This window comes from Mesocricetus auratus, unplaced genomic scaffold (genome assembly GCF_017639785.1).
Source record: "Mesocricetus auratus isolate SY011 unplaced genomic scaffold, BCM_Maur_2.0 Super-Scaffold_100013, whole genome shotgun sequence".
Taxonomy (NCBI): domain Eukaryota; kingdom Metazoa; phylum Chordata; class Mammalia; order Rodentia; family Cricetidae; genus Mesocricetus; species Mesocricetus auratus.
The window spans coordinates 73,670,855-73,677,274 of record NW_024429196.1 but is presented as its reverse complement, the minus strand read 5'-3'; the positions used below and the strand labels follow the sequence as shown (position 1 = coordinate 73,677,274).

Here is a 6,420-nt window from a genome sequence, read left to right as displayed (position 1 = left end):
GTGGTTATTTGGGAACTGGCAGGCGGGACAAGAACTGGGCTGCAGAGACCTCAGGCGGGAGAGAAGCTGGTCCAGTGGGACAGGACCAGACAGAGAAAAACCTCCAACTCCAAGGAGCACGTGGCTCATGGGACCCTCTCCATCCATTCACGTGCCTATTAGCACATCACAGAGAGGCTGAGAGACAAGGACTCAAGGGTGATGGATGGGTCAGTTATACAGAAACAAAAGACAGATGGGGAGAAAAGCCTTTGCTTTTGCAAAGAAATACATGGGAAATGGGCACTCTCAAATGTGGAGGTAAATTCTATTCTGCCATGCAGGGTGGTCTACAGGTTCATTTGAAGTTGAAGCTACACATTCATGGAAGCAGGTGAGAGAGCTGAGCTCTTAGCGTGTATCAGCCCTGGATCATGCTGGCAGATGGAGGAGAAACGAGGATTAAGCCCGAGCCTACCCATCATGCTTGCATAGCAGCACTATTATTAAAAGAGCAAACGGCATGGGCGAAGTGGGCAGACACCAAGAATGGAACAGAGGCTAGCAGACCCGAAACCCCGCCTAGCTGCACTGTTTCTCCAGCTCTGAGTTCATCCCATGAGCTCGCCCCACTCCGGAACTTGAAGGGACAGCCTTAAGGCATTCGTCACACTCACTTGCTACACTCAGACACTGACAAGTCCAACCAGCACTGCTTATAGAATACATCCTCAGTGCGTTCCATTTTCTGTCTCTGCTGCTGTCTTCCCAGACCATTCTCCAGCATCTCTCTCCGGGAGCATGGCAAGGGGGATTCTGCCGAAACCCACAGAGCTACACAAAGCCAGTGTGGCCTTCACCATGGCAGCACAGACCCAGAAGGCAAGAAGGGCATGGGGAGGGGAGATGTCTGTCCCAGTCCTTCCTTTACATAATGTTATGGCCCTAGAACAGTGGTTCTCAATCTGTGGGTCCTGAGCCCTTGGGGGCTAGGGGGTCAAATGACCCTATCACAGGGGTCACCTAAGACCATTGGAAGACCATTGGAAAACACAAACATTTAGGTTACAATCCACAACAATAGCAAAATTACAGTCGTGAAGTAGCAATGAGATAATTTTATGGTTGGGGGGTCACCACAACTTGAGGAACTGTATTAAAGGGTCGCAGCATTACAGAGGTTAAGAACCAGTGTCCTAGAGGAAGCTGTGGAAATACAAGATGTCTTTTGTTTTTGGTGGGGCGTAAGAAGACAAGCTCTTGACCCGATTGTCAACACTTCCTCAGTGGGTACTGACAGGGACAGCAGCAACTAAGGTGGCCCCTGTCTGGTATCTGCTTCCTAAACAGGGCACAGCACTGTAGACACACACAGGATGGCAGAGGACAAGGGCACTATTGTGAACTCATAAGAGGCTCTCTGCCCTGGGGCTCCTTGAAATAATTTGGGAAGTTCTGAGGGGCAGAGCTGGCAAGCAAAGTCAAAAGACAACTCCATCTGGCTTTGTGCGGCTTCATTCGTATGCACTGAGTTGAAAAAATTGCGACTATCATTTGGTTTCTAAATATAGCACATGTGAACGCCGTGGGTGGTAGAATAATGAAAGATTCCCCCACTCTTCTGAATGGGTTCTGCAGCTTGTAATTTTGCTTGGAAGGAACAGATAGCACTCTTATAACGAGAAAAATCCATGTTTTCTCCTGTTGAAATGACGAGATTCTTGAGATCGGGCGTTTTCAGTAGGGAGTCAGAGAAATGGCCCAGCATGGTCAGTAAGATGCCAAGGGATGAGCTAGCACTGAGAAGTGACAGGCAGCGTGGCAGGCCACGGAGGTGACATGAGTGGGAAGCTCTGCCCCTTCACGGTTGCTATGGTTTCCCAGCCTTCGTATTAGTCATCCTTTCAATCGGAGAAACCGAGTCTCAGAGGCCCTGGAAGACTGGAGGGGGGGCAAGTGTTCCGTGACTTGTGGGCACACGCCTGGTGTGGGGAAACGGTTCAAGTCTGGGTTGTGTTATCTGTTGTTTCCTTATGGTTGCGTGAGATGGGTGTTCTTTGTACCTCTGCTTGTACACTGTGTGTCCTCCCTGGGCTCCTGAAAGGGCTAGAAAGCCTAGTGGTGTGGGAGTTCTGCTTGTATTTTTAGGTGTGTGTGAGAGAGAGAGAGAGAGAGAGAGAGAGAGAGAGAGAGAGAGAGAGAGAGAGAGAGAGAGAGAGAGAGAGAGACCGGAACTTGCCATTTCAGCCAGAAAGGCTGGCCAACAAATCTCTGAAATTGTCCTTTCTCTGCCCCTCCACAGTGAGGACAGACATGCACTTCACACCCCCAGATTTTCACACGGGTCCTGGGGGTTGGACTCTGGTCCTCAAGCTGCGTAGCAGGAGCGTCTCTTCACACGCGGCGCCGTCGGCCTTGCCAGTGCTGGCTGCCTCCAAAAAGATTTTCACACGGGTCCTGGGGATTGGACTCTGGTCCTCAAGCTGCGGAGCAGGCGCGTCTCTTCACACGAGGCTCCATCGGCCTCGCCAGTGCTGGCTGCCTCACCTCTGCCGCTGCCTCCAAGGTTCAGGATTGCTCTGGAGATGAGATGCACTTCCTGTGCAGTGGGACTTGAGCATCCAATGGGAGCAAAGCAGGAAAATGTGAATTGAATTTCTCTTAAATTGGGCATAAATCAAATAACATGACCTGTAGTGATATATTATTTATGATTTATTAAAGCTTGACTGAGAATTCAGAAAAGCAAAGTCGGCCTCAAGCTATAGAGCCAGGCAGTGGTGGCACACACCTTTAATCCCAGGACTCAGGAGACAAAGCAGATGGATCTCTCTGAGTTCAAGGCCACCCAGGCTTACACGAGATTGAATCTGTCTAAAAGAGTAACAGAGATCATGCCTTTAATCCCAGGACTCATGAGAGGTATTTAAGACAAGAACAAAGTCAGCATGAGGCATTCATTCTCCAGCCATGCTGAGGAGAGGATACAGTCTGAGGCTTGGTGAGAGCTCCTGGAGACAGGATCAGCCCATTCAGCCTGAGGTAGAGGTAAGAAGTTAGTGTCCAGCTGCTTTGCTTTTCTGATATTCAGTCTGAAGCTTGAACCCCAATATCAGTCTCTGGGTCATTTATTAATTCATGTTACAATAAACTAATGTTAACATTTGCTTAGGTTTTCTGAAACTCAGACCTTCTATATAAAAAAAGAATACGCTGGTATCTTTTTAATGACCATCAAAGAAAGTTTGCTTGGGGAGTTAGGCTGTGTGGGCTTGGTGTTATGAGCTTGGCACAGCTCACTTCTGACACAGGAGCAATAGTGCATCTGGGGCTGGAAAACTGTTGCATTCACTATGTATGTGTGCACGGCAGTCTGGGTGGAAGGAGTGTGTCGTGTGTCATGTCTTCCTCTGGCCCCGTTGTGTTTATTCCAGATTGTACGAGTCCGCCGGCTGACGTTCTCAGAGGCTGCAGTCAATGGATAGTGAGTGTCATCGGGCTATGAAGCCACGTCATCAGACTTCTGCACAGAGCGCCTGGCCGTGGAAGTGGAAACCGCCAAGCCCTGCCACTCAGTGGAGATGGGGACAATAGTGGCATAAAAGGCCACTGAGTGAGTGATCTGGTGACAGCAGCTGTTTGTACTCTAACAGCACAAGTAGAGGCAGATTAGGGTTCGCTGGCTTTCCAAAGGCCTCCCCACCATGTGCAAGATAGGAGTGGCACCACCCAGGTCCACCTCAAGGCCGGACACACTGCCCAGCTGTGGAACTGTGGTCAGTATGTGACTGTTAGCATCTGTCTCACCAGGGCCTACCTCAGCTGCACAGAGCCTCATCACTGGGGGTCACACCTTTCCCAGGCAGCCCATGCTTCCACACCTTGAACAAGGGGTTATAAAGAGCTAGACACGGAATTCTGTCAAGGACAGGCCACCACGTCTCAAAACCCCTGCTTGGCTTAGCTAGGCCCCGAGCACTGCGGCTCTTCTTCATGACCTCCCATCTTGTGCTGCTTTAGTCAGGAGGCCACTCCAGATGAAGCCAAGAGGGTCTGTAAGAGGAGACGCGTCATGGAGGCAGAGTGGCCCCATAACTGGCTATCTGCAAGCTAGGGGTCCTGAGGTGTCAGCGATGTAGCTCAGTTTAAATCCCAAAGCCTTGGCATCAGGGAAGCCAATGGCGTAACCCCCAGTCGGAAACACAAGACTCAAGAGCTCTCTGGGGCCACAGGCACAAGCCCAGAGGCCAAAGGCCAGGGAACCTGGAGCTCGGATGTTCAAGGGCAGAAGGAAAGGGCCCTCCACCCCAGGAGAGGAGAAGGAGGACAGAGCTCATCCCTCTGTCTTTCTGTCTCTACCCAGGCCCAGGCCAGCCTACATGACAATGGCAAGCCCCCCCCCCCCAACTGCAGGGAACAGTTATCTCTGAAACACCCTGCAGACTACTGTGCCTCCCCGTGCAGCCAAGCTGATTCCAAGAGTAAACCATTACAGGCTCCAAGACCCCTCCTGATTCCTGGCTTCTGGAGAACTCCGTCTCCATTATCCTGTTAACATAAGATAAACTTTGTGGTTATCTTATGAACTGAGAATTACTTCCCGCTTTAACAAAGAAACCTGAGGCTCAAGGGTCAATATTCATGAAGCAGGAGGATTAGCACCAGGGAGGTAGGAGGTTGTGGAGTCAGGAGCAGACTTGCCCGCCCTGTTTACTGCAGTCTCCTGTCTTCCCTGCACCGCTGTAGTCTCCTCTACATTTTTCAGTGTCTCTGGTCAAGTGTGGTGGCAGCACATCTTTAATCCCAGCACTCAGGAAGAGGCAAGCAAAGGCGATTTTTGAGGTCAGACTAGTCTGCAAAGCAAGTTGTGGGTCAAGCCGGGTTACATAGAGAGACCCTGTCTCAAAAGACCATCAAAAAATACTTTGTGTTTTAGTGATTATGGTTTTATATTTCTTTTCAGTCTCTTGGCTATGCTCATTTCTCTCTTCAGCCCAAAATGTTTTACGTAACTATAATTAGGGAAAGAAAAAAAAGAGGCCATGGATTTGAAAATAAGGAAGGGTGTTTTGGAGGGAAGGAAAGGAAATGATGCAACTGTATTATAATCTCAAAAAATAAAAAAATAATTTAAAAAAAAAATATTTAAAAATTAAAACCAGCAAAACATTTTGGAGGGTCTTGATATATGCTAATAAATTTTCATACGATCAGATGTGCTGGTAAAATGGTGTGGGTAGTATATTGAGTAAGAAGAGAACACTTCACAGCAATAAATATCGAGGAGGGAAATTAATCTCACTGGCTGGACACTAAGTGCCATGCAATCTACATATAACCGCACTCCACAACGATGATGGCTGGTATAGGGGTGCTGGACCATAGCACATGCTGCGCACTGTATGTCCCGGGCCATCACGTCACCAGAACCGGGCCTCCAGTACCCCACGGCTACCGTGCTTCAGACTCGCCATTCTTCTGTCACTCAGGCTGCAGAGCTGTGCTTCCGAGCCCTCAGAAGACTGTTCGTGTACCCGGGGCAGTCCCGCTCTGCTCCCGAGCCTGCTCCCGAGCCTGCGAGCCTGCGAGCCTGCTCCCGAGCCTGCGAGCCTGCTCCCGAGCCTGCTCCCGAGCCTGCTCCCGAGCCTGCTCCCGAGCCTGCTCCCTCACAGGCCTTGCTGCACCCGGCTTCCGCCCGTTGGCCCACTCTTCCAGCCGGTCATCTGGAAACATACCTCAGACCTCAGAGAGGCACTTCCGGTCTGTGTGTGTTGTCATGTCTCGCTGGCTTGGCGCTTGGCACCTGGCAGTTTTCTGTGGCACGAACCTTCTTCTTTTGGCACAGTGTGTCCTCCCAGGTAACCCTCGATCTCTCCCCTGTGAGGAAGATTCACATTGTCTCCCCCACACACACTCTCAAGCATTTCCTCGTGTCCCCAGCCTCAAATGGTTCCTTAGTGTAACACTCAATTCATTATTGCAAAGTCTGTGGACACGTTAGTCTCCTTACTGGCACCCTGCGAGCCCCTGGGGACAAAGCCGTGTCTTCTGCAAAGCTGTGTCCGGAATCCTGCACTAAGGCAGTACTAGTAACCCTTCATGGTTGAATGCATGCATGCATGAGTGAATGAATGAATGAATGAATGAACCAACGAATGAGTGGGTACCAGATCTGACTCTCTAGTTGACTCTGGCAGGAGAAAACATTCTCAAATACTCTGGCCCCACCCTTGCAGCAGCCCCGGCCACAAGATCTTATCTGAAGTCTGCCTCTGCCTCTGCCTCTGTCAATCTTTCAGCATGACGTGAACTTCAGGGACCCACTGGTAAATCATTTGCAACAGCCAAAGGGCCTTTTGGAGAATGAGTCACTTGGTCCCCGCATGCACAGGCTGGTGACCCGCAGAGAGTTTGTCTACAGACACCTTTGTGGGCAGCCAT

General features: G+C 50.3%; 1 long non-coding RNA gene across 1 annotated transcript; it reads right to left on the bottom strand.

Annotated features, from left to right (window-relative positions):
• Positions 1 to 1,077: 1,077 nt before the first annotated feature.
• LOC121143661 lies at positions 1,078 to 6,185 on the bottom strand. The gene is made up of 2 exons (XR_005880961.1): positions 5,715 to 6,185; positions 1,078 to 2,591 (listed from the first exon to the last, which is right to left on the bottom strand). It is a non-coding gene; the product is annotated as an uncharacterized LOC121143661 (long non-coding RNA).
• Between the last annotated feature and the right edge of the window lie 235 nt (positions 6,186 to 6,420).